General features: G+C 42.6%; 2 long non-coding RNA genes and 11 other non-coding genes across 14 annotated transcripts; all 13 read right to left on the bottom strand.

The window, feature by feature from the left end:
• Positions 1 to 997: 997 nt before the first annotated feature.
• LOC134485370 (small nucleolar RNA SNORD115) lies at positions 998 to 1,075 on the bottom strand. Its single transcript, XR_015656319.1, has one exon. It is a non-coding gene; the product is annotated as a small nucleolar RNA SNORD115 (small nucleolar RNA).
• A 1,761-nt stretch (positions 1,076 to 2,836) lies between these two features.
• On the bottom strand, positions 2,837 to 2,914 carry LOC134485371 (small nucleolar RNA SNORD115). Its single transcript, XR_015656320.1, has one exon. It is a non-coding gene; the product is annotated as a small nucleolar RNA SNORD115 (small nucleolar RNA).
• A 1,427-nt stretch (positions 2,915 to 4,341) lies between these two features.
• LOC148007403 (uncharacterized) lies at positions 4,342 to 17,489 on the bottom strand. 2 transcript variants are annotated; one of them, XR_015646407.1, is made up of 5 exons: positions 17,322 to 17,489; positions 15,485 to 16,018; positions 14,063 to 14,182; positions 4,809 to 4,928; positions 4,342 to 4,435 (listed from the first exon to the last, which is right to left on the bottom strand). It is a non-coding gene; the product is annotated as an uncharacterized LOC148007403 (long non-coding RNA). The 2 variants fall into 2 exon arrangements; XR_015646408.1 differs by lacking the exons at positions 4,342 to 4,435; positions 4,809 to 4,928 and adding an exon at positions 13,528 to 13,602.
• Positions 4,675 to 4,752, bottom strand: LOC134485386 (small nucleolar RNA SNORD115). The gene has a single exon (XR_015656522.1). It is a non-coding gene; the product is annotated as a small nucleolar RNA SNORD115 (small nucleolar RNA).
• On the bottom strand, positions 13,929 to 14,006 carry LOC120100253 (small nucleolar RNA SNORD115). The gene has a single exon (XR_015656531.1). It is a non-coding gene; the product is annotated as a small nucleolar RNA SNORD115 (small nucleolar RNA).
• LOC120100254 (small nucleolar RNA SNORD115) lies at positions 15,768 to 15,844 on the bottom strand. The gene has a single exon (XR_015656510.1). It is a non-coding gene; the product is annotated as a small nucleolar RNA SNORD115 (small nucleolar RNA).
• Positions 17,490 to 17,604: 115 nt separating the features above from the next.
• On the bottom strand, positions 17,605 to 17,682 carry LOC134485388 (small nucleolar RNA SNORD115). Its single transcript, XR_015656533.1, has one exon. It is a non-coding gene; the product is annotated as a small nucleolar RNA SNORD115 (small nucleolar RNA).
• A 1,760-nt stretch (positions 17,683 to 19,442) lies between these two features.
• On the bottom strand, positions 19,443 to 19,520 carry LOC134485389 (small nucleolar RNA SNORD115). Its single transcript, XR_015656612.1, has one exon. It is a non-coding gene; the product is annotated as a small nucleolar RNA SNORD115 (small nucleolar RNA).
• Positions 19,521 to 21,280: 1,760 nt separating this feature from the next.
• On the bottom strand, positions 21,281 to 21,357 carry LOC134485395 (small nucleolar RNA SNORD115). Its single transcript, XR_015656511.1, has one exon. It is a non-coding gene; the product is annotated as a small nucleolar RNA SNORD115 (small nucleolar RNA).
• A 1,760-nt stretch (positions 21,358 to 23,117) lies between these two features.
• On the bottom strand, positions 23,118 to 23,195 carry LOC134485375 (small nucleolar RNA SNORD115). The gene has a single exon (XR_015656534.1). It is a non-coding gene; the product is annotated as a small nucleolar RNA SNORD115 (small nucleolar RNA).
• Positions 23,127 to 27,139, bottom strand: LOC148007404 (uncharacterized). The gene is made up of 3 exons (XR_015655061.1): positions 26,513 to 27,139; positions 24,673 to 25,209; positions 23,127 to 23,371 (listed from the first exon to the last, which is right to left on the bottom strand). It is a non-coding gene; the product is annotated as an uncharacterized LOC148007404 (long non-coding RNA).
• On the bottom strand, positions 24,956 to 25,033 carry LOC134485376 (small nucleolar RNA SNORD115). Its single transcript, XR_015656614.1, has one exon. It is a non-coding gene; the product is annotated as a small nucleolar RNA SNORD115 (small nucleolar RNA).
• On the bottom strand, positions 26,796 to 26,873 carry LOC134485378 (small nucleolar RNA SNORD115). Its single transcript, XR_015656321.1, has one exon. It is a non-coding gene; the product is annotated as a small nucleolar RNA SNORD115 (small nucleolar RNA).
• Positions 27,140 to 27,373: the final 234 nt, after the last annotated feature.

Here is a 27,373-nt window from a genome sequence, read left to right on the forward strand (position 1 = left end):
TAGATCAGTTGGTGTTTGCAATTATCCCATTGACATCACGTTCCTCTGTCCCAAGAGCTCCAGAAACCATCTCCTTGATAGCATTTGTTTTCTGATGAATACTGAAGTAAATTTTAGTAAGATCAAGAATGAAGCTGTGTGATGACACATAGAAGGGAATTGGTAGCCAAAGCCACACCTTCAACTTCAATCTACCCTACTGGCTAGGTTCCCTGTGGCCTGAGAGTTTCGTGAAAAATTTCGCGAAGCTCCCTTTGGGGCAATAATTCTTGGAGTGTCTTTTGATGCAGAAAATTTATCGCCAATTTCTTCATCTCTAAACTAAAGTCTTATTCCTGGGTTCCCCTTGCCATTGGAAATCCATCTCTGTGCACCAGCTTTGATTTGTGAGCCTGTGTGTGGACTGAAATTTCTCCAAATTCAAAAGGTATATTCATATTCCAGATCCCTGCATTAGTGTAGATAGTATCATCTAGGATCTCTTCCAAGATATTCAATTTTATGGCTGTATGAACTACAGGTAGAAAGGAACTTCTCTACATTTTTAATAGTGCAGTTCAAAGGGACAAAACATACTGAGAAGTGAAATTCATTTCTGACTGGGATTGCATTATTTTTAATTAAGAAACCTTTGATGGGCTGAAATTATTGGTCAAAATACTGAGGAATATCTTATAGGAATTTCAATCCATTAATCGTGATCATTTCACTCACCTGGGAATAGTGATCCACTGGACCGCAGGGGTGATGCCAGGTGACTGCAAGACATCAGAGCAGAGAGGGTAATGATGACAGGGTTGGTGTTGCAGACTTGCACACAAGCAGATTATGAGATTAGGTGCTAGTTGGCAGGCAGTGTTTGCCAGCACAGTTGCACTAAGATTGTCCAGGTTCCCACAGAGGGAAAAGAGCACAAGGTCATCAGAGCAGCTCAGATGAGTCCCGCAAGTGGTCCTCAAAGAGACTAAGTAGTGCTTGTTACCCTGGCTCCCTGGTTGGGCCTCAGCGTAATCCTATTGAGCATGATTTTTATGTCATCATTCTGTTCTTGACTTTCTGTTGTCATCATTGACCCAGACACAGGTAGGACACAACTGTCAATAATGTAATTTCACCTGCACCATTGCTTACCTTGGCTGCCAACACTTCCTCAGAATTTGATTCCTCACTTGCAAGTGCAGAGGGTACAAGGGCACAGCGCTCTTGTGTGGAATAAGGGTAGACCTAGCTTGAATTTGAAGACTGTCCTCTCTAAAAAGGAAAGAGCAAGATGTGAGGGCAATTGTATCCCTTCAGTTCATACAATCATGTTAATTTTAAGGAGGCTGTTTAAGAAGTCTAATGTATGATGCCACTTAGCAGAATCCCTCTTGCAACATCCACTTCCATGCTGACATTCCCAACACATGGAAAGTTACTTCCCTAAGCGATCAATAGGTCAATAGGTACCCAAAACCAAATCATTGATGAAGGGGATGACACATGCTCTTTGTCATATACACCGATCAAATCTTTCAATTGCTAAACATTGTCAGAAACCAAGGCAAAGGTGAATTTACCTGAGTAATATTGGAAGGACAATACACGAACAGTTACGTATACTTTAATCAAATTTTCATGAGACTTGTGCATTTCAGATTTTATGTGCTAGGCTATGTTCATTCCTCCCCATTTCCATACTGCATGGTAACAATCAGTTCCCACAGCTGGTAAGTGAATGCTGAAGAGAATCTGTTGCCCAGAAGAAAGCAACAGGTATTTTGGCCATGAATCCCTGAGCGTTATCACTTAGTGATTGCCATGTGATGAAACTCAGAATGTGACCAAAATTCGTGTGACTAGATCAGTTGGTGTTTGCAAGTATCCCATTGACATCACGTTCCTCTGTCCCAAGAGCTCCAGAAACCATCTCCTTGATAGCATTTGTTTTCTGATGAATACTGAAGTAAATTTTAGTAAGATCAAGAATGAAGCTGTGTGATGACACATAGAAGGGAATTGGTAGCCAAAGCCACACCTTCAACTTCAATCTACCCTACTGGCTAGGTTCCCTGTGGCCTGAGAGTTTCCTGAAAAATTTCGCGAAGCTCCCTTTGGGGCAATAATTCTTGGAGTGTCTTTTGATGCAGAAAATTTATCGCCAATTTCTTCATCTCTAAACTAAAGTCTTATTCCTGGGTTCCCCTTGCCATTGGAAATCCATCTCTGTGCACCAGCTTTGATTTGTGAGCCTGTGTGTGGACTGAAATTTCTCCAAATTCAAAAGGTATATTCATATTCCAGATCCCTCCATTTGTGTAGATAGTATCATCTAGGATCTCTTCCAAGATATTCAATTTTATGGCTGTATGAACTACAGGTAGAAAGGAACTTCTCTACATTTTTTATAGTGCAGTTCAAAGGGACAAAACATACTGAGAAGTGAAATTCATTTCTGACTGGGATTGCATTATTTTTAATTAAGAAACCTTTGATGGGCTGAAATTATTGGTCAAAATACTGAGGAATATCTTATAGGAATTTCAATCCATTAATCGTGATCATTTCACTCACCTGGGAATAGTGATCCACTGGACCGAAGGGGTGATGCCAGGTGACTGCAAGACATCAGAGCAGAGAGGGTAATGATGACAGGGTTGGTGTTGCAGACTTGCACACAAGCAGATTATGAGATTAGGTGCTAGTTGGCAGGCAGTGTTTGCCAGCACAGTTGCACTAAGATTGTCCAGGTTCCCACAGAGGGAAAAGAGCACAAGGTCATCAGAGCAGCTCAGATGAGTCCCGCAAGTGGTCCTCAAAGAGACTAAGTAGTGCTTGTTAACCTGGCTCCCTGGTTGGGCCTCAGCGTAATCCTATTGAGCATGATTTTTATGTCATCATTCTGTTCTTGACTTTCTGTTGTCATCATTGACCCAGACACAGGTAGGACACAACTGTCAATAATGTAATTTCACCTGCACCATTGCTTACCTTGGCTGCCAACACTGCCTCAGAATTTGAATCCTCACTTGCAAGTGCAGAGGGTACAAGGGCACAGCGCTCTTGTGTGGAATAAGGGTAGACCTAGCTTGAATTTGAAGACTGTCCTCTCTAAAAAGGAAAGAGCAAGATGTGAGGGCAATTGTATCCCTTCAGTTCATACAATCATGTTAATTTTAAGGAGGCTGTTTAAGAAGTCTAATGTATGATGCCACTTAGCAGAATCCCTCTTGCAACATCCACTTCCATGCTGACATTCCCAACACATGGAAAGTTACTTCCCTAAGCGATCAATAGGTCAATAGGTACCCAAAACCAAATCATTGATGAAGGGGATGACACATGCTCTTTGTCATATACACCGATCAAATCTTTCAATTGCTAAACATTGTCAGAAACCAAGGCAAAGGTGAATTTACCTGAGTAATATTGGAAGGACAATACACGAACAGTTACGTATACTTTAATCAAATTTTCATGAGACTTGTGCATTTCAGATTTTATGTGCTAGGCTATGTTCATTCCTCCCCATTTCCATACTGCATGGTAACAATCAGTTCCCACAGCTGGTAAGTGAATGCTGAAGAGAATCTGTTGCCCAGAAGAAAGCAACAGGTATTTTGGCCATGAATCCCTGAGCGTTAGCACTCAGTGATTGCCATGTGATGAAACTCAGAATGTGACCAAAATTCGTGTGACTAGATCAGTTGGTGTTTGCAAGTATCCCATTGACATCACGTTCCTCTGTCCCAAGAGCTCCAGAAACCATCTCCTTGATAGCATTTGTTTTCTGATGAATACTGAAGTAAATTTTAGTAAGATCAAGAATGAAGCTGTGTGATGACACATAGAAGGGAATTGGTAGCCAAAGCCACACCTTCAACTTCAATCTACCCTACTGGCTAGGTTCCCTGTGGCCTGAGAGTTTCGTGAAAAATTTCGCGAAGCTCCCTTTGGGGCAATAATTCTTGGAGTGTCTTTTGATGCAGAAAATTTATCGCCAATTTCTTCATCTCTAAACTAAAGTCTTATTCCTGGGTTCCCCTTGCCATTGGAAATCCATCTCTGTGCACCAGCTTTGATTTGTGAGCCTGTGTGTGGACTGAAATTTCTCCAAATTCAAAAGGTATATTCATATTCCAGATCCCTCCATTTGTGTAGATAGTATCATCTAGGATCTCTTCCAAGATATTCAATTTTATGGCTGTATGAACTACAGGTAGAAAGGAATTTCTCTACATTTTTAATAGTGCAGTTCAAAGGGACAAAACATACTGAGAAGTGAAATTCATTTCTGACTGGGATTGCATTATTTTTAATTAAGAAACCTTTGATGGGCTGAAATTATTGGTCAAAATACTGAGGAATATCTTATAGTAATTTCAATCCATTAATCGTGATCATTTCACTCACCTGGGAGTAGTGATCCTCTGGACGTAGGGGTGATGCCAGGTGACTGCAAGACAACAGAGCAGAGAGGGTAATGATAACCCGGTTGGTGTTGCAGACTTGCACACAAGCAGATTATGAGACTAGGTGCTAGTTGGCAGGCAGTGTTTGCCAGCACACTTGCACTAAGATTGTCCAGGTTCCCACAGAGGGGAAAGAACACAAGGGCAACAGAGCAGCTCAGATGAGTCCCGCAAGTTGTCCTCAAAGAGACAAAGTAGTGCTTGTAATCCTGGCTCCCTAGTTGGGCCTCAGCGTAATCCTTTTGAGCATGATTTTTATGTCATCATCCTGTTCTTGACTTTCTGTAGTCATCATTGACCCAGGCACAGGCAGGACACAACTGTCACTAATTTAATTTCACCTGCACCATGTCTTACCTGGGCTGCCAACACTGCCTCAGAATTTGAATCCTCACTTGCAAGTGCAGAGGATACAAGGGCACAGCGCTCTTTTGTGGAATAAGGGGAGACCAAGCTTGAATTTAAAGTCTGTCCTCTCTAAAAAGGAAAGAGCAAGATGTTTTCGTAATTGTATCCCTTCATTTCATACAATCATGTTAATTTAAAGCAGACTGTATAAGAAGGCTAAAGTATGATGCCACTGAGTAGAATCACTTATTCAGTCCCACTTCCATGCTGACATTCCCAACACCCTGGGAAGTTACTTCTCTAAGAGATCATTAGGTCAATAGGTACCCAAAACCAAATCATTGATGAAGGGGATGACACATGCTCTGGATCAGTTACACCAATCAAATCTTTCAATTGCTAAACATCCTGAGAAACCAAGGCAAAGGTGAAGTTCCCTGAGTAATATGGGGAGAACAATTCACGAGCAGTTACATATACGTTAATCAAATTTTCAAGAGACTTGTGCATTTCAAATTTTATGTGCCGAGCTATGTTCATTCCTGCCCATTTCCGTACTGCATGGTAACATTCAGTTCCCACAGCTGGTTAGTGAATGGTGAAGAGAATCCGTTGCAAAGAAGAAAGCAACAAGTATTTTGGCCATGAATCCCTGATTGTTAGCACCCAGTGATTGCCATGTGATCAAACTGAGAATGTGACCAAAATTTGTGTGACTACATCAGTTGGTGTTTGCAAGTATCCCATTGACATCACGTTCGTCTGTCCCAAGAGCTCCAGAAAACATCTCCTTGATAGCTTTTTTTTTCTGATGAATACTGAAGTCAACTTTAGTAAGATCAAGGATGAATCAGTGTGAGTATACCTGGAAGGGAATTGGTAGCAAAAGCCACGACTTCAACTTCAATCTCCCCTTCTGGCTAGGTTCCCTGTGGCCTGAGAGTTACATGAAAAATTTCGACAGGCTCTCTTTGGGGTTATGATTCTTGGAGTGTCTTTTGATGCAGAAAATTTATCGCCAATTTCTACATCTCTAAAGTAAAGTCTTATTCCTGGGTTCCCCTTGCCATTGGAAATTGATCTCTGCGCACCAACTTGGATTTGTGAGCCTGTGTGTGGACTGAAACTTCTCGAAATTCAAATGTATATTCATATTCCAGATCCCTCCTTTTGTGTAGATAGTATCATCTAGGATCTCTTCCAAGAAATTCAATTTTATGGCTGTATGAACTACAGGTAGAATGGAATTTCTCTACATTTTTAATTGTGCAGTTCAAAGGGACAGAACATACTGAGAAGTGGAATTCATTTCTGACTGGTATTGCATATTTATAAATAAGAAACCTTTGATGGGCTGAAATTATTGTTCAAATGTAGAGAGCGGCGCGGCGAAACAAAGAGGGCGCTGACATCCAGCCTTGTCTGCATATAAACGACTTACTGTGCATGTGCAGGCTTGTCCCCTTGCTAGGGCTCCCTCTAGTGGTGAACAGCGGTACTGCACATGTGCAGTTTATGCACCAGGTGTTAGTTGACCGTTAATATGCTAATGAGATGATTCATTCTCCGCCAATCCCTGGAGAACAAGTAGTTGGGTGATCCAAGCCCCACCAGTCCCTGAGAGATAATTAGCATACTGTTGTCTATATAAGCCGAGCAATTTTGCTGCTCGGTGTCCCTGTTCAGAAGAGCTGTAACACTGAGAAGAGCTGTAACACTAAGAAGAGCTGTAACACTGAGAAGAGCTGTAACACTGAGAAGAGCTGTAACATTAAGAAGAGCTGTAACACAGTAAAGGCTTGCTCGCAAAAGAATCCTGTTGCCACACGATGTTCTTACTGGCGGGACATTGGGCGCGCGACAAGTGGTGCCTATACCTGAGAACCAACAGTTCCGGTGCCGAGGCGACCCTTCAGTGTGCTGAAGAGGATTCAGAACTGCGAGAAGGTAAATTAAAAGGCAAGCTCCGAGAGGCATGCCCCTTTTTGGATTTAGTCTTGCCATGGAGGGATTGTTGCTTGTTTTTATAGTGACTGTTGTCTTCTTACTAGTTGTGTTAAAATGTGAGGACATAGTCAAGGCAGGACAGAACATTCAAGAGAGCATGTCAGAAACGGAGCAGAGTGAGAAATTAGGAGTGCGCAAAAAGGAAAAGGTTACTAAAACAAAAGTGAAAGAGATACAAAAGGCGGAAGAAATGCCGCTGGAGGAAAAAATAGGTGTACCCCGGAGGATGAAGTACAAGTCATCTGGAGAGGATACTTTGTATCCATTAAAAGAATCAGAAGCCTTAGAACTGACTGGTAGTGACTCTGAGCAAGAGTTGTCAGAGTCGGAGGAGGAGGAATTAAAGGAAGAGGCAGCCAGATATGAGGAAGAAAGATATGGGCCTAGGTGGAGAGCCACTGTGAAGAAACCGAAAGTTATTAATGCCTCGGTGGCCTCCACTCCCCCGCCTTATATAGAGGGGAAGTGTGAGTACTCTTTCTGTCCACCTGAAACACAGCGAGCACTTAGGCAAATGTTTCCTGTGTTTGAGGACGATGGCGTTCGTTCTCATCAGCCCCTAGAGCACAAGCAAGTTAAGCAACTGGCAGAGTCTGTTCGTGCCTGTGGGGTTACTGCTAATTTTACCATGTCACAGGTAGAAAGACTAGCAAGCATTGCCATGACTCCAGCAGACTGGCAATCTGTGACAAAGGCCTGTCTCCTTAGCATGGGACAGTATATTGAGTGGAAGGCATTGTGGCATGATGCTTGCCAAGCACAAGCACGTGCAAATGCAGCAGCAGGACAACCTGCCTGGACATTTGACATGTTAACTGGACAAGGGCAATGGGCCAATAATCAAACTGCCTTCCCCTTGGAGGTATATGCCCAGGTTGCTATTAGTGCTGTCAAGGCATGGAAAGCTCTAACTAACAGAGGAGAGGTGTCCGGGAACCTGACCAAGGTCATCCAAGGACCAAGTGAGCCTTTCTCAGATTTTGTGGCCCGCATGATGGAGGCTGCTGGTAGGATTTTTGGAGACCAAGACCAGGCCATGCCCTTAATAGAACAGTTAGTTTTTAAACAATGTACCAAAGAGTGCCGCAATGCAATCCTCCCCTGGAAATCTAAGGGGTTGCAGGCTTGGATGAAAGCCTGTAGGGAAATAGGAGGACCACTTACCAATACCGGTCTAGCCGCGGCTATATTACAAGGACAAAGGCGGCCTGGCCTCTCTAGCAGAGGCATCACGTGTTTCCAATGTGGAAAGCCCGGTCATATGAAAAGGGAGTGCAGGAATCAGAATCCTGGCTTTAATCCAAAGAAAGCCCCAGGACTGTGTCCAAAGTGTAAGAAAGGGAAACATTGGGCCAATGAGTGCAGGTCAGTAAAGGACATAACGGGGAAACCCTTGGATATGTCAAAAAACGTCCAACGGGGCCCCCGTCCTCAGGGCCCTCAAATATATGGGGCAACCAGCTCCCCAGTAACCTGGGCTCATCAAACTTCCCCAGGAGAGCCACTCCGGGTTCCGCAGGATTAGACCTCCGTGCCACCTCCAGAATCGTCCTAACCCCTCAAATGGGGGTGCAGCCTATCCCCTCTGACTTTCATGGCCCTTTACCACCCAATACAGTTGGGCTGCTTTTAGGACGCTCCTCTACTACTCTTAAAGGATTGGTGGTACATCCTGGGGTTATTAATCAAGATTATGAGGGCCAGTTGAAGATCATGTGCTCCTCCCCATGAGGTCTCTTCTCCATTTCCCCAGGTGACCGGATTGCACAATTGCTTGTTTTACCCAGTTATCACGCCCAGTTTAAATCGGGAAGTACAAAAAGAGGGAAGAAGGGTTTCGGCTCTACGGGCACTGATTCAGCATATCTTATGGTCTATTTACACGCTCGACCTACTCTGATCCTAACCATTGAAGGAAAGACATTTGAGGGAATTCTAGATACAGGGGCAGACAAAAGCATTATCTCCATTAAATGGTGGCCTACAAAATGGCCCATTACTCAATCTTCCCATTCATTACAAGGTTTAGGTTATGAAGCTAGTCCAACTATTAGCTCTAGGCCCTTAAAGTGGAAAGCCCCAGAAGGACAGGAGGGTAGTTTCGTCCCATATGTTCTTCCTTTACCTGTCAACTTATGGGGAAGAGATATTTTGGCTGAGTTAGGGCTTAAACTTATGAATGAGAATTCCCTACCAGCACAGAGAATGGTAAGGGATATGGGGTATGTCCCAGGAAAAGGCATTGGTAAGCATCACCAAGGAACTACAGAGCCAATTCAACCCACTGCAAAACCCGATCGTCACGATCTGGGTTTTTCTTAGGGGCCATTGAGGGGGCTATGCCCATACCGTGGATAACAGAGGAAGCTTTATGGGTTCCTCAATGGCCTCTCTCCTCTGAAAAGCTGGAGGCCGCTCACCAATTAGTAAAGGAACAGTTGCAATTAGGACATTTGGAACCTTCAAGCTCACCCTGGAATACTCCAATATTTGTTATAAAAAAGAAGTCAGCAAAATGGAGACTATTGCATGATCTTAGAGCAATTAATGCACAAATGCAATTGTATGGATCAGTCCAACGCGGTCTTTTGCTTCTTTCTGCCTTTCCAAAGCAATGGGAGTTTATTATAATAGATATTAAGGATTGCTTTTTCTCTATTCCTTTACATCCTAAGGATAAAGAGAGGTTTGCCTTTACTCTGCCTGCAATAAATCATGTGGAGCCTGATGAGCGCTATCAATGGAAAGTCTTGCCCCAGGGGATGGCAAACAGCCCCACTATTTGTCAGTTATATGTACAACAGGCCCTGACCCCTGTCAGAGGGCAATATCCATCACTAACGATTCTTCATTACATGGATGATATACTCCTTTGTGGATCCAAACCTCAAGAGCTTGAGATAGCATATGCTGACTTAAGTAAACATTTCCAACAGTTTGGGCTAACTATAGCTACTGAAAAGGTTCAGAGATCGCTGATGGGCAAGTTTTTAGGAGCCGTTGTACATCCAGAAGTTATTACTCCACAAAAAAATTGAAATCAGGCGAGATCACCTACGAACCTTAAATGATTTTCAAAAACTTTTGGGAGATATTAATTGGCTACGGCCATTCCTGAAAATATCTACTGCTGAGTTAAAACCTTTGTTTGATATATTGAAAGGGGATCCGCAATTAACATCCCCGCGATCCCTGTCTATGGAGGCTGTAGAGGCCCTCCAAAAGGTGGAGAAGACTCTTTCTGAGGCTCAATTAGTAAGGATACAACCTGATGAACCTTTTGAGCTATGTGTTTTGCAAACTGCTAAATTACCCACTGCGGTGTTATGGCAGAATGGCCCCTTACTTTGGATTCACCCACAAGCCTCTCCGGCTAAAACCATAGAGTGGTACCCCTCAGCGGTGGCAAGATTGGCTATGAGAGGACTAAAAGTAGCTGTAACTCATTTTGGTAAACATCCAATAAAAATTGTTATACCCTATACTGCAGAACAGCTCCAAGTGCTGGCTGCTACAAATGATGACTGGGCAATACTTGTGTGCATCTTTTCAGGGGTGTTTGATAATCACTACCCCAGGCACCCCATTTTGACCTTTGCAAAATGTCATCCCCTTGTGTTTCCCCGGGTTACCAGCATGGAACCCCTTCAGGCAGGGGATATTGTTTATACGGATGGATCGAAAACTGGTTTGGGTAGTTATGTGCATGACGGTAAAGTGGTAACTAAGCAATTTACCCCTAATTCCCCTCAATTAGTTGAGTGTCAGATTGTATTGGAAGTGCTCCGAGTGTTCCCTAGTCCATTAAGTATTGTTTCAGATTCCTCCTATGTGGTTAATTCAGTTAAATCTTTAGAAGTTGCGGGAATGATTAGAACCACTAGTACAGTGGCTTCCATGTTTCTGGAGATCCAGCAGGAGTTACTATCTCGGCATTCCCCTTTTTTCATCACCCATATAAGGGCTCATTCAGGGTTGCCTGGCCCAATGCCTCATGGGAATAACCTGGCCGATTTGGCTACTAGAGCCACTACGTTTGCTGTGCTGACTCCTGTGGAAGCTGCCACCCAGTTCCATTCTTTATTTCATGTTACTGCTGAGACCTTACGCAGACGTTTTCCTATTTCTAGAGCAGAGGCCAGAAAAATAGTGCTTCGCTGCGGTTATTGCAGTGCGTTTATTACCACCCCACCTGTGGGCATTTATCCCCGTGGCCTTCGACCCCTGCAGGTTTGGCAGATGGATGTTACCCATGTCCCTGCCTTTGGAAAATTAAAGTATGTGCATGTTTCCATCGATACATGCTCCGGGGTCATAGTTGCTTCTCCCTTGTCTGGGGAAAAGGCCTCTCATGTCATTGCCCACTGTCTTGAGGCTTGGAGTGCTTGGGGTCTTCCTAGGCTGCTCAAGACCGACAATGGCCCTGCTTATACTTCAGAAAAGTTTAAACATTTCTGCAATCAGATGGGTGTTGCACACCTGACAGGACTTCCTTATAATCCTCAAGGCCAAGGAATCATTGAACGTGCCCATCGCACATTAAAGGCTTATTTAAATAAACAAAAAGGGGGAATTGGTGAGGTGCCGCCAACCCCCAAGGTTGCCATCTCCACTGCACTTCTTACTTTAAATTTCTTAAATTTAGACGCCCATGACTATTCGGCGGCAGAACGCCATGGGCAGTGGCCTATCCCACCCAAGGATCAGGTGAAGTGGAAGGATGTACTCACTGGAGAATGGAAAGGCCCGGATCCTATTCTAATACGATCCAGGGGAGCGATTTGTGTTTTTCCGAAAAATCAAGAAAATCCAATTTGGGTACCTGAGCGTTTGACTCGAAAACTGCTTTCTGCTCTTCCTGAAGATGAGACTACGAACCCTACTATTACTACTGGGAATGGTAATACAGGTTAATTCGCTCACCCTGTGGGCTATTGCCAGATCCTGGCCAGTACCCATGCCAGTTCATAGCAATTCTACTGTTTTGAGAATAAGACTGACAAGCATAATCTCTGGCCTTGGTTTCGATGGGTGCTGTCCAATGAGCAAGGGTTATATACATCCCTGACCCCCTTTGCTAGGTTGATGGGAGAGAACTTCGTGCTGTATAATGTTTCAGCTACCAGAAAAAGGTGATACCAGGTTGATTAATATTCAATATAATAACCTCTTGGTAAATAATACTGCCACTAGTACTTCAGTATGTGCTAGATCACCTTTTTTTCTGATAAGCACTAATGTAAGCAGTGGTGCTTTAAATTGTAATAGCTCTGATGTAGTCTGCTATTTAGCTGAATGCTGGGATGGCACCAATGACACCGCAGTGATGGTTAAGATTCCCTCCTTTGTGCCAATCCCAGTGGAGGCAAACCCAGATAGCTTTCCTATTCTTAATTTGCTGAGAGCCAAAAGAGATTTTGGAATAATGGCAGCCATAATTTCAGCCATTCTGCTGTCTGCTGCCACAGCTACCACAGCTGCAATCGCTATGACCAATCAAATACAGACGGCTGAGAATGTCAATCAGAACTGCAGTGGCACTAGAGATACAAGAAGAATTTAATACCTATTTGGCATCTGGCCTTCTATTAGCCAATCAAAGGATAGATTTAGTTCAAGAACAATTGAAGCACTGTAGCATATGACACAGCTGTCTTGTGTTTCCTCCCTTCGAGGTTTATGCATTATTCTTTTGTGAGCTAACTTTTCTCAGAATTTTCAACAGAACAAAGAAATCTCAAATTATCTGAAAGGAAACTGGTCCATGAAAGCAGAGCAACTATCAAGACAATTGCTGATGCAGATTGCTGTCCTCAACAGCACTAGGCTGGACCCCATCACAGTTGAAGACTTTACCTCATGGATTACCAATGCTTTCTCCCTTGTTAAGGAGTGGGCGGGCATGTTTGTCCTGGGGAGCTATTGTCCTCCTGGGATGCAGAGTAGGTCTCTGGCTTATTGGCTGTTTAAAAAGAGAACATGCCAGACACAAAGTGGTTGTTTACCAGGCTATGACCACCATTAAAAAGGGTACTTCTCCCAACATATGGCTGGCCTCTTTGAAAGATCAAGAATTCGCCCTAGATCATTTTTGTCACAGTCATGTGGAGTCATTGTATCCAGGGACGGGCAACTTTCCTCGAACTCGGACCAACCTAAGACACGGGGCCTGGTGGCGATAGGGTAACTCTATGACGGGTAAGGACGAGTTTGGATGAGAACGACCTAAGACAGGAGCAATGACAAGATTGACATGACACCCAGAACTAGACCAGTCATTTTATTAAACAAAAAAGGGGGAGATGTAGAGAGCGGCACGGCGAAACAAAGATGGCGCCGACATCCAGCCTTGTCTGGATATAAACGACTTACTGCGCATGTGCAGGCTTGTCCCCTTGCTAGGGCTCCCTCTAGTGGTGAACAGCGGTACTGCACATGTGCGGTTTATGCACCAGGTGTTAGTTGACCGTTAATATGCTAATGAGACGATTCATTCTCCGCCAATCCCTGGAGAACAAGTAGTGGGGTGATCCAAGCCCCACCAATCCCTGAGAGATAATTAGCATACCGTTGTCTTTATAAGCCGAGCGACTTTGCTCCTCGGGGTCCCTGTTCAGAAGAGCTGTAACACTGAGAAGAGCTGTAACACTGAGAAGAGGTTTAACACTAAGAAGAGCTGCAACACTAAGAAGAGCTGTAACACAGTAAAGGATTCCTCGCAGAAGAATCCTGTTGCAACGCGTCGTTCTTGCTGGTGGGACATTGGGCGCATGACATTCAAAATACTGAAGAATACCTTAAAGGAAATTCAATCCATTAATCGTGATCATTTCACTCACCTGGGAATAGTGATCCACTGGACCTCAGGGGTGATGCCAGGGGATTGCAAGACATCAGAGCAGAGAGGGCAATGATGACGGGGTAGGTGTTGCAGACTTGCACACAAGCAGATTATGAGACTAGGTGCTAGTTGGCAGGCAGTGTTTGCCAGCACACTTGCACTAAGATTGTCCAGGTTCCCACAGAGGGGAAAGAGCACAAGGGCATCAGAGCAGCTCAGATGAGTGCCGCAAGTGGTCCTCAAAGAGACTAAGTAGTGCTTGTAAACCTGGCACCCTGGTTGGGCCTCAGCGTAATCCTATTGAGCATGATTTTTATGTCATCATTCTGTTCTTGACTTTCTGTTGTCATCATTGACCTAGACACAGGCAGGACACAACTGTCAATAATGTAATTTCACCTGCACCATGGCTTACCTGGGCTGCCAACACTGCCTCAGATTATGAATCCTCACTTGCAAGTGCAGAGGATAAAAGGGCACAGCGCTCTTGTGTGGAATAAGGGGAGACGTAGCTTGAACTTGAAGACTGTCCTCTCTAAAAAGGAAAGAGTAAGATGTGAGGGCAATTGTATCCCTTCAGTTCATACAATCCTGTTAATTTTAAGGAGGCTGTTTAAGAAGTCTAATGTATGATGCCACTGAGTAGAATCACTCTTGCAACTTCCACTTCCATGCTGACATTCCCAACACATGGAACGTTACTACCCTAAGCGATCAATAGGTCAATAGGTACTCAAAACCAAATCATTAATGAAGGGGATCAAACATGCTCTTGATCATATACACCGATCAAATCTTTCAATTGCTAAACATTGTCAGAAACCAAGGCAAAGGTGAATTTACCTGAGTAATATTGGAAGGACAATACACGAACACTTACGTATACTTTAATCAAATTTTCATGAGACTTGTGCATTTCAGATTTTATGTGCTAGGCTATGTTCATTCCTCCCCATTTCCACACTGCATGGTAAAAATCAGTTCCCACAGCTGGTAAGTGAATGCTGAAGAGAATCTGTTGCCCAGAGGAATGCAACAAGTATTTTGGCCATGAATCCCTGAGCGTTAGTACTCAGTGATTGCCATGTGAACAAACTGAGAATGTGACCAAAATTCGTGTGACTAGATCAGTTGGTGATTGCAAGTATCCCATTGATATATCGTTCCTCTGTCTCAAGAGATCGAGAAACCATCTCCTTGATAGCATTTGTTTTCTGATGAATACTGATGTAAACTTTAGTAACATCAAGAATGAAGCAGTGTGATGACACATAGAAGAAAATTGGTAGCCAAAGCCACACCTTCAACTTCAATCTACCATACTGGCTAGGTTCCCTGTGGCCTGAGAGTTTCGTGAAAAATTTCGCGAAGCTCCCTTTGGGGCAATAATTCTTGGAGTGTCTTTTGATGCAGAAAATTTTTCGCCAATTTCTTCATCTCTAAACTAAAGTCTTATTCCTGGGTTCCCCTTGCCATTGGAAATCGATCTCTGTGCACCAGCTTGGATTTGTGATCCTGTGTGTGGACTGAAATTTCTCCAAATTCAAAAGGTATATTCATATTCCAGATCCCTCCATTTGTGTAGATAGTATCATCTAGGATCTCTTCCAAGAAATTCAATTTTATGGCTGTATGAACTGCAGGTAGAAAGGAATTTCTCTACATTTTTAATAGTGCAGTTCCAAGGGACAAAACATACTGAGAAGTGAAATTCATTTCTGACTGGGATTGCATTATTTTTAATTAAGAAACCTTTGATGGGCTGAAATTATTGGTCAAAATACTGAGGAATATCTTATAGGAAGTTCAATCCATTAATCGTGATCATTTAACTCACCTGGGAATACTGATCCACTGGGCCAGTGGGGTGATGCCTGGTGACTGCAAGACATCAGAGCAGATAGGGTAATGATGACGGGGTTGGTGTTGCAGACTTGCACACAAGCAGATTATGAGAGTAGGTGCTATTTGGCAGGCAGTGTTTGCCAGCACAGTTGCACTAAGATTGTCCAGGTTCCCACAGAGGGAAAAGAGCACAAGGTCATCAGAGCAGCTCAGATGAGTCCCGCAAGTGGTCCTCAAAGAGACAATGTAGTGCTTGTAAACCTGGCTCCCTGGTTGGGCCTCAGCATAATCCTATTGAGCATGATTTTTATGTCATCATTCTGTTCTTGAATTCGGTTGTCATCATTGACCCAGACACAGGCAGGACACAACTGTCAATAATGTAATTTCACCTGCACCATGTCTTCCCTGGGTCCCAACACTGCCTCAGAATTTGAATCCTCACTTGCAAGTGCAGAGGGTACAAGGGCACAGCGCTCTTGTGTGGAATAAGGGAGACATAGCTTGAATTTGAAGACTGTCCTCTCTAAAAAGGAAAGAGGAAGATGTGAGGGCAATTGTATCACTTCAGTTCATACAATCATGTAAATTTTAAGGAGATTGTTTAAGAAGTCTAATGTATGATGCCACTTAGCAGAATCACTCTTGCAACGTCCATTTCCATGCTGATATTCTCAACACATGGAAAGTTACTTCCCTAAGATAACATTAAGGTCAATAGGTACCCAAAACCAAATCATTGATGAAGGGGATGACACATGCAGTTTGTCATATACACCGATCAAATCTTTCAATTGCTAAACATTGTCAGAAACCAAGGCAAAGGAGAATTTACCTGAGTAATATTGGAAGGACAATACACGAACAGTTATGTATACTTTAATCAAATTTTCATGAGACTTGTGCATTTCAGATTTTATGTGCTAGGCTATGTTCATTCCTCCCCATTTCCATACTGCATGGTAACAATCAGTTCCCACAGCTGGTAAGTGAATGCTGAAGAGAATCTGTTGCCCAGAAGAAAGCAACAAGTATTTTGGCCATGAATCCCTGAGCCTTAGCACTCAGTGATTGCCATGTGATGAAACTCAGAATGTGACCAAAATTCGTGTGACTAGATCAGTTGGTGTTTGCAAGTATCCCATTGACATCACGTTCCTCTGTCCCAAGAGCTCCAGAAACCATGTCCTTGATAGCATTTGTTTTCTGATGAATACTGAAGTAAATTTTAGTAAGATCAAGAATGAAGCTGTGTGATGACACATAGAAGGGAATTGGTAGCCAAAGCCACACCTTCAACTTCAATCTACCCTACTGGCTAGGTTCCCTGTGGTCTGAGAGTTTCGTGAAAAATTTCGCGAAGCTCCCTTTGGGGCAATAATTCTTGGAGTGTCTTTTGATGCAGAAAATTTATCGCCAATTTCTTCATCTCTAAACTAAAGTCTTATTCCTGGGTTCCCCTTGCCATTGGAAATCCATCTCTGTGCACCAGCTTTGATTTGTGAGCCTGTGTGTGGACTGAAATTTCTCCAAATTCAAAAGGTATATTCATATTCCAGATCCCTCCATTTGTGTAGATAGTATCATCTAGGATCTCTTCCAAGATATTCAATTTTATGGCTGTATGAACTACAGGTAGAAAGGAATTTCTCTACATTTTTAATAGTGCAGTTCCAAGGGACAAAACATACTGAGAAGTGAAATTCATTACTGACTGGGATTGCATTATTTTTAATTAAGAAACCTTTGATGGGCTGAAATTATTGGTAAAAATACTGAGGAATATCTTATAGGAAGTTCAATCCATTAATCGTGATCATTTCACTCACCTGGGAATAGTGATGCACTGGACCGCAGGGGTGATGCCAGGTGACTGCAAGACATCAGAGCAGAGAGGGTAATGATGACAGGGTTGCTGTTGCAGACTTGCACACAAGCAGATTACGAGACTAGGTGCTAATTGGCAGGCAGTGTTTGCCAGCACAGTTGCACTAAGATTGTCCAGGTTCCCACAGAGGGAAAAGAGCACAAGGTCATCAGAGCAGCTCAGATGAGTCCCGCAAGTGGTCCTCAAAGAGACTAAGTAGTGCTTGTAACCCTGGCTCCCTGGTTGGGCCTCAGCGTAATCCTATTGAGCATGATTTTTATGTCATCATTCTGTTCTTGACTTTCTGTTGTCATCATTGACCTAGACACAGGCAGGACACAACTGTCAATAATGTAATTTCACCTGCACCATGGCTTACCTGGGCTGCCAACCGTGCCTCAGAATTTGAATCCTCACTTGCAAGTGCAGAGGATAAAAGGGCACAGCGCTCTTGTGTGGAATAAGGGGAGACGTAGCTTGAACTTGAAGACTATCCTCTCTAAAAAGGAAAGAGTAAGATGTGAGGGCAATTGTATCCCTTCAGTTCATACAATCATGTTAATTTTAAGGAGACTGTTTAAGAAGTCTAATGTATGATGCCACTGAGTAGAATCACTCTTGCAACTTCCACTTCCATGCTGACATTCCCAACACATGGAACGTTACTACCCTAAGAGATCATTAAGGTCAATAGGTACCCAAAAATAAACCATTGAGGAAGGGGATCACACATGCTCTTGATCATTTACACTGAGCAAATCTTTCAATTGCTAAACATTGTCAGACACCAAGATAAAGGTGAAGTTCCCTGAGTAATATGGGGAGGACAATACACAAACAGTTACATATACTTTAAACAAATTTTCAAGAGACTTGTGCGTTTCAAATTTTATGTGCTAGGCTGTGTTCATTACTCCCCATTTCCATACTGCGTGGGAACAATCAGTCCCCAAGCTGGTAAGTGAATGCTGAAGAGAATCAGATGCCCAGAAGAAAGCCACAAGTATTTTGGCCATGAATCCCTGAGTGTTAGCACTCAGTGATTGCCATGTGATCAAAATGAGAATGTGACCAAAATTAATGTGACTAGATCAGTTGGTGTTTGCAAGTATCCCATTGACATCACGTTCCTCTGTCCCAAGAACTCCAGAAACCATCTCCTTGATAGCATTTGTTTTTGATGAATACTGAAGTAAAATTTAGTAAGATCAAGAATGAAGCAGTGTGATGACACATAGAAGGGAATTGGTAGCCAAAGCCACACCTTCAACTTCAATCTACCCTACTGGCTAGGTTCCCTGTGGCCTGAGAGTTACGTGAAAAATTTCGCGAAGCTCTCTTTGGGGCAATAATTCTTGGAGTGTCTTTTGATGAAGAAAATTTATCGCCAATTTCTTCATCTCTAAACTAAAGTCTTATTCCTGGGATCCCCTTGCCATTGGAAATCCATCTCTGTGCACCAGCTTGGATTTGTGATCCTGTGTGTGGACTGAAATTTCTCCAAATTCAAAAGGTATATTCATAATCCAGATCCCTCCATTTGTTTAGATAGTATCATCTAGGATCTTTTCCAAGAAATTCAATTTTATGGCTGTATGAACTACAGGTAGAAAGGAATTTCTCTACATTTTTAATAGTGCAGTTCAAAGCGACAAAACATACTGAGAAGTGAAATTCATTTCTGACTGGGATTGCATTATTTTTAATTAAGAAACCTTTGATGGGCTGAAATTATTGGTCAAAATACTGAGGAATATCTTATAGGAAGTTCAATCCATTAATCGTGATCATTTCACTCACCTGGGAATACTGATCCACTGGACCGCAGGGGTGATGCCAGGTGACTGCAAGACATCAGAGCAGAGAGGGTAATGATGACGGGGTTGGTGTTGCAGACTTGCACACAAGCAGATTATGAGAGTAGGTGCTAGTTGGCAGGCAGTGTTTGCCAGCACAGTTGCACTAAGATTGTCCAGATTCCCACAGAGGGAAAAGAGCACAAGGGCATCAGAGCAGCTCAGATGAGTCCCGCAAGTGGTCCTCAAAGAGACTAAGTAGTGCTTGTAACCCTGGCTCCCTGGTTGGGCCTCAGGGTAATCCTATTGTGCATGATTTTTATGTCATCATTCTGTTCTTGACTTTCAGTTGTCATCATTGACCCAGACACAGGCAGGACACAACTGTCAATAATGCAATTTCACCTGGACCATGGCTTACCTGGGCTGCCAACACTGCCTCAGAATTTGAATCCTCACATGCAAGTGCAGAGGACACAAGGGCACAGCGCTCTTGAGAGGAATAGGGGTAGACCTAGCTTGAATTTGAAGACTGTCTTCTCTAAAAAGGATAGAGCAAGATGTGTGGGCAACTGTATCACTTCAGTTCATACAATCATGTTAATTTTAAGGAGACTGTTTAAGAAGTCTAATGTATGATGCCACTTAGCAGAATCCCTCTTGCAACATCCACTTCCATGCTGACATTCCCACCACATGGAAAGTTACTTCCCTAAGAGATCATTAAGGTCAATAGGTACCCAAAACCAAATCATTGACGAAGGGGATGACACATGCTCTTGATCATATACACCGATCAAATCTTTCAATTGCTAAACATTGTCAGAAACCAAGGCAAAGGTGAATTTACCTGAGTAATATTGGAAGGACAATACACGAACAGTTACGTATACTTTAATCAAATTTTCATGAGACTTGTGCATTTCAGATTTTATGTGCTAGGCTATGTTCATTCCTCCCCATTTCCATACTGCATGGTAACAATCAGTTCCCACAGCTGGTAAGTGAATGCTGAAGAGAATCTGTTGCCCAGAGGAAAGCAACAAGTATTTTGGCCATGAATCCCTGAGCGTTAGCACTCAGTGATTGCCATGTGATCAAACTGAGAATGTGACCAAAATTCGTGTGACTAGATCAGTTGGTGTTTGCAAGTATCCCATTGACATCACGTTCCTCTGTCCCAAGAGCTCCAGAAACCATCTCCTTGATAGCATTTGTTTTCTGATGAATACTGAAGTAAATTTTAGTAAGATCAAGAATGAAGCTGTGTGATGACACTTAGAAGGGAATTGGTAGCCAAAGCCACACCTTCAACTTCAATCTACCATACTGGCTAGGTTCCCTGTGGCCTGAGAGTTTCGTGAAAAATTTCGCGAAGCTCTCTTTGGGGCAATAATTCTTGGAGTGTCTTTTGATGCAGAAAATTTTTCGCCAATTTCTTCATCTCTAAACTAAAGTCTTATTCCTGGGTTCTCCTTGCCATTGGACATCCATCTCTGTGCACCAGCTTGGATTTGTGAGCCTGTGTGTGGACTGAAATTTCTCCAAATTCAAAAGGTATATTCATATTCCAGATCCCTCCATTTGTGTAGATAGTATCATCTAGGATCTCTTCCAAGATACTCAATTTTATGGCTGTATGAACTACAGGTAGAAAGGAATTTCTCTACATTTTTAATAGTGCAGTTCAAATGGACAAAACATACTGAGAAGTGAAATTCATTTCTGACTGTGATTGCATTATTTTTAATTAAGAAACCTTGATGGGCTGAAATTATTAGAAAAATACTGAGGAATATCTTATAGGAAGTTCAATCCATTAATCGTGATCATTTCACTTACCTGGGAATAGTGATCCTCTGGACCGCAGGGTTTAAGCCAGGTGACTGCAAGACATCAGAGCAGATAGGGTAATGATGACGGGGTTGGTGTTGCAGACTTGCACACAAGCAGATTATGAGAGTAGGTGCTATTTGGCAGGCAGTGTTTGCCAGCACAGTTGCACTAATATTGTCCAGGTTCCCACAGAGGGAAAAGAGCACAAGGTCATCAGAGCAGCTCAGATGAGTCCCGCAAGTGGTCCTCAAAGAGACAATGTAGTGCTTGTAAACCTGGCTCCCTGGTTGGGCCTCAGCATAATCCTATTGAGCATGATTTTTATGTCATCATTCTGTTCTTGAATTCGGTTGTCATCATTGACCCAGACACAGGCAGGACACAACTGTCAATAATGTAATTTCACCTGCACCATGTCTTCCCTGGGTCCCAACACTGCCTCAGAATTTGAATCCTCACTTGCAAGTGCAGAGGGTACAAGGGCACAGCGCTCTTGTGTGGAATAAGGGAGACATAGCTTGAATTTGAAGACTGTCCTCTCTAAAAAGGAAAGAGGAAGATGTGAGGGCAATTGTATCACTTCAGTTCATACAATCATGTAAATTTTAAGGAGATTGTTTAAGAAGTCTAATGTATGATGCCACTTAGCAGAATCACTCTTGCAACGTCCATTTCCATGCTGATATTCTCAACACATGGAAAGTTACTTCCCTAAGATAACATTAAGGTCAATAGGTACCCAAAACCAAATCATTGATGAAGGGGATGACACATGCAGTTTGTCATATACACCGATCAAATCTTTCAATTGCTAAACATTGTCAGAAACCAAGGCAAAGGAGAATTTACCTGAGTAATATTGGAAGGACAATACACGAACAGTTATGTATACTTTAATCAAATTTTCATGAGACTTGTGCATTTCAGATTTTATGTGCTAGGCTATGTTCATTCCTCCCCATTTCCATACTGCATGGTAACAATCAGTTCCCACAGCTGGTAAGTGAATGCTGAAGAGAATCTGTTGCCCAGAAGAAAGCAACAAGTATTTTGGCCATGAATCCCTGAGCCTTAGCACTCAGTGATTGCCATGTGATGAAACTCAGAATGTGACCAAAATTCGTGTGACTAGATCAGTTGGTGTTTGCAAGTATCCCATTGACATCACGTTCCTCTGTCCCAAGAGCTCCAGAAACCATGTCCTTGATAGCATTTGTTTTCTGATGAATACTGAAGTAAATTTTAGTAAGATCAAGAATGAAGCTGTGTGATGACACATAGAAGGGAATTGGTAGCCAAAGCCACACCTTCAACTTCAATCTACCCTACTGGCTAGGTTCCCTGTGGTCTGAGAGTTTCGTGAAAAATTTCGCGAAGCTCCCTTTGGGGCAATAATTCTTGGAGTGTCTTTTGATGCAGAAAATTTATCGCCAATTTCTTCATCTCTAAACTAAAGTCTTATTCCTGGGTTCCCCTTGCCATTGGAAATCCATCTCTGTGCACCAGCTTTGATTTGTGAGCCTGTGTGTGGACTGAAATTTCTCCAAATTCAAAAGGTATATTCATATTCCAGATCCCTCCATTTGTGTAGATAGTATCATCTAGGATCTCTTCCAAGATATTCAATTTTATGGCTGTATGAACTACAGGTAGAAAGGAATTTCTCTACATTTTTAATAGTGCAGTTCCAAGGGACAAAACATACTGAGAAGTGAAATTCATTACTGACTGGGATTGCATTATTTTTAATTAAGAAACCTTTGATGGGCTGAAATTATTGGTAAAAATACTGAGGAATATCTTATAGGAAGTTCAATCCATTAATCGTGATCATTTCACTCACCTGGGAATAGTGATGCACTGGACCGCAGGGGTGATGCCAGGTGACTGCAAGACATCAGAGCAGAGAGGGTAATGATGACAGGGTTGCTGTTGCAGACTTGCACACAAGCAGATTACGAGACTAGGTGCTAATTGGCAGGCAGTGTTTGCCAGCACAGTTGCACTAAGATTGTCCAGGTTCCCACAGAGGGAAAAGAGCACAAGGTCATCAGAGCAGCTCAGATGAGTCCCGCAAGTGGTCCTCAAAGAGACTAAGTAGTGCTTGTAACCCTGGCTCCCTGGTTGGGCCTCAGCGTAATCCTATTGAGCATGATTTTTATGTCATCATTCTGTTCTTGACTTTCTGTTGTCATCATTGACCTAGACACAGGCAGGACACAACTGTCAATAATGTAATTTCACCTGCACCATGGCTTACCTGGGCTGCCAACCGTGCCTCAGAATTTGAATCCTCACTTGCAAGTGCAGAGGATAAAAGGGCACAGCGCTCTTGTGTGGAATAAGGGGAGACGTAGCTTGAACTTGAAGACTATCCTCTCTAAAAAGGAAAGAGTAAGATGTGAGGGCAATTGTATCCCTTCAGTTCATACAATCATGTTAATTTTAAGGAGACTGTTTAAGAAGTCTAATGTATGATGCCACTGAGTAGAATCACTCTTGCAACTTCCACTTCCATGCTGACATTCCCAACACATGGAACGTTACTACCCTAAGAGATCATTAAGGTCAATAGGTACCCAAAAATAAACCATTGAGGAAGGGGATCACACATGCTCTTGATCATTTACACTGAGCAAATCTTTCAATTGCTAAACATTGTCAGACACCAAGATAAAGGTGAAGTTCCCTGAGTAATATGGGGAGGACAATACACAAACAGTTACATATACTTTAATCAAATTTTCAAGAGACTTGTGCGTTTCAAATTTTATGTGCTAGGCTGTGTTCATTACTCCCCATTTCCATACTGCGTGGGAACAATCAGTCCCCAAGCTGGTAAGTGAATGCTGAAGAGAATCAGATGCCCAGAAGAAAGCCACAAGTATTTTGGCCATGAATCCCTGAGTGTTAGCACTCAGTGATTGCCATGTGATCAAAATGAGAATGTGACCAAAATTAATGTGACTAGATCAGTTGGTGTTTGCAAGTATCCCATTGACATCACGTTCCTCTGTCCCAAGAACTCCAGAAACCATCTCCTTGATAGCATTTGTTTTTGATGAATACTGAAGTAAAATTTAGTAAGATCAAGAATGAAGCAGTGTGATGACACATAGAAGGGAATTGGTAGCCAAAGCCACACCTTCAACTTCAATCTACCCTACTGGCTAGGTTCCCTGTGGCCTGAGAGTTACGTGAAAAATTTCGCGAAGCTCTCTTTGGGGCAATAATTCTTGGAGTGTCTTTTGATGAAGAAAATTTATCGCCAATTTCTTCATCTCTAAACTAAAGTCTTATTCCTGGGATCCCCTTGCCATTGGAAATCCATCTCTGTGCACCAGCTTGGATTTGTGATCCTGTGTGTGGACTGAAATTTCTCCAAATTCAAAAGGTATATTCATAATCCAGATCCCTCCATTTGTTTAGATAGTATCATCTAGGATCTTTTCCAAGAAATTCAATTTTATGGCTGTATGAACTACAGGTAGAAAGGAATTTCTCTACATTTTTAATAGTGCAGTTCAAAGCGACAAAACATACTGAGAAGTGAAATTCATTTCTGACTGGGATTGCATTATTTTTAATTAAGAAACCTTTGATGGGCTGAAATTATTGGTCAAAATACTGAGGAATATCTTATAGGAAGTTCAATCCATTAATCGTGATCATTTCACTCACCTGGGAATACTGATCCACTGGACCGCAGGGGTGATGCCAGGTGACTGCAAGACATCAGAGCAGAGAGGGTAATGATGACGGGGTTGGTGTTGCAGACTTGCACACAAGCAGATTATGAGAGTAGGTGCTAGTTGGCAGGCAGTGTTTGCCAGCACAGTTGCACTAAGATTGTCCAGATTCCCACAGAGGGAAAAGAGCACAAGGGCATCAGAGCAGCTCAGATGAGTCCCGCAAGTGGTCCTCAAAGAGACTAAGTAGTGCTTGTAACCCTGGCTCCCTGGTTGGGCCTCAGGGTAATCCTATTGTGCATGATTTTTATGTCATCATTCTGTTCTTGACTTTCAGTTGTCATCATTGACCCAGACACAGGCAGGACACAACTGTCAATAATGCAATTTCACCTGGACCATGGCTTACCTGGGCTGCCAACACTGCCTCAGAATTTGAATCCTCACATGCAAGTGCAGAGGACACAAGGGCACAGCGCTCTTGAGAGGAATAGGGGTAGACCTAGCTTGAATTTGAAGACTGTCTTCTCTAAAAAGGATAGAGCAAGATGTGTGGGCAACTGTATCACTTCAGTTCATACAATCATGTTAATTTTAAGGAGACTGTTTAAGAAGTCTAATGTATGATGCCACTTAGCAGAATCCCTCTTGCAACATCCACTTCCATGCTGACATTCCCACCACATGGAAAGTTACTTCCCTAAGAGATCATTAAGGTCAATAGGTACCCAAAACCAAATCATTGACGAAGGGGATGACACATGCTCTTGATCATATACACCGATCAAATCTTTCAATTGCTAAACATTGTCAGAAACCAAGGCAAAGGTGAATTTACCTGAGTAATATTGGAAGGACAATACACGAACAGTTACGTATACTTTAATCAAATTTTCATGAGACTTGTGCATTTCAGATTTTATGTGCTAGGCTATGTTCATTCCTCCCCATTTCCATACTGCATGGTAACAATCAGTTCCCACAGCTGGTAAGTGAATGCTGAAGAGAATCTGTTGCCCAGAGGAAAGCAACAAGTATTTTGGCCATGAATCCCTGAGCGTTAGCACTCAGTGATTGCCATGTGATCAAACTGAGAATGTGACCAAAATTCGTGTGACTAGATCAGTTGGTGTTTGCAAGTATCCCATTGACATCACGTTCCTCTGTCCCAAGAGCTCCAGAAACCATCTCCTTGATAGCATTTGTTTTCTGATGAATACTGAAGTAAACTTTAGTAAGATCAAGAATGAAGCAGTGTGATGACACATAGAAGGGAATTGGTAGCCAAAGCCACACCTTCAACTTCAATCTACCCTACTGGCTAGGTTCCCTGTGGCCTGAGAGTTACGTGAAAAATTTCGGGAAGCTCTCTTCGGGGCAATAATTCTTGGAGTGTCTTTTGATGCAGAAAATTTATCGCCAATATCTTCATCTCTAAACTAAAGACTTATTCCTGGGTTCCCCTTGCCATTGGAAATCGATCTCTGTGCACCAGCTTGGATTTGTGAGCCTGTGTGTGGACTGAAATTTCTCCAAATTCAAAAGGTATATTCATATTCCAGAAACCTCCATTTGTGTAGATAGTATCATCTAGGATCTCTTCCAAGAAATTCAATTTTATGGCTGTATGAACTACAGGTAGAAAGGAATTTCTCTACATATTTAATAGTGCAGTTCAAAGCAACAAAACATACTTAGAAGTGAAATACATTTCTGACTGGGATTGCATTATTTTTAATTAAGAAACCTTTGATGGGCTGAAATTATTGGTCAAAATACTGAGGAATATCTTATAGGAAGTTCAATCCATTAATCGTGATCATTTCAATCACCTGGGAGTAGTGATCCACTGGACCGCTGGGGTGATGCCAGGTGACTGCAAGACATTAGAGCAGAGAGGGTAATGATGACAGTGTTGGTGTTGCAGACTTGCACACAAGCAGATTATGAGATTAGGTGCTAGTTGGCAGGCAGTGTTTGCCAGCACAGTTGCACTAATATTGTCCAGGTTCCCGCAGAGGGAATAGTGCACAAGTTCATCAGAGCAGCTCAGATGAGTCCCGCAAGTAGTCCTCAAAGAGACAAAGTAGTGCTTGTTACCCTGGCTCCCTGGTTGGGCCTCAGCGTAATCCTATTGAGCATGATTTTTATGTCATCATTCTGTTCTTGACTTTCTGTTGTCATCATTGACCCAGACACAGGCAGGACAAAACTGTCAATAATGTAATTTCACCTGCACCATGGCTTACCTGGGCTGCCAACACTGCCTCAGAATTTGAATCCTCACTTGCAATAGCAGAGGGTACAATGGCCCAGTGCTCTTGTGTGGAATAAGGATAGACCTAGCTTGAATTTGAAGACTGTCCTCTCTTAAAAGGAAAGAGCAAGATATGAGGGCAATTGTATCCCTTCAGTTCATACAATCCTGTTAATTTTAAGGAGGCTGTTTAAGAAGTCTAATGTATGATGCCACTTAGCAGAATCCCTCTTGCAACATCCACTTCCATGCTGACATTCCCAACACATGGAAAGTTACTTCCCTAAGCGATCAATAGGTCAATAGGTACCCAAAACCAAATCATTAATGAAGGGGATCAAACATTCTCTTGATCATATACACCAATCAAATCTTTCAATTGCTAAACATTGTCAGAAACCAAGGCAAAGCTGAATTTACCTGAGTAATATTGGAA

This window comes from Rattus norvegicus, chromosome 1 (genome assembly GCF_021556685.1).
Source record: "Rattus norvegicus strain SHRSP/BbbUtx chromosome 1, alternate assembly SHRSP_T2T, whole genome shotgun sequence".
Taxonomy (NCBI): Eukaryota; Metazoa; Chordata; class Mammalia; order Rodentia; family Muridae; genus Rattus; species Rattus norvegicus.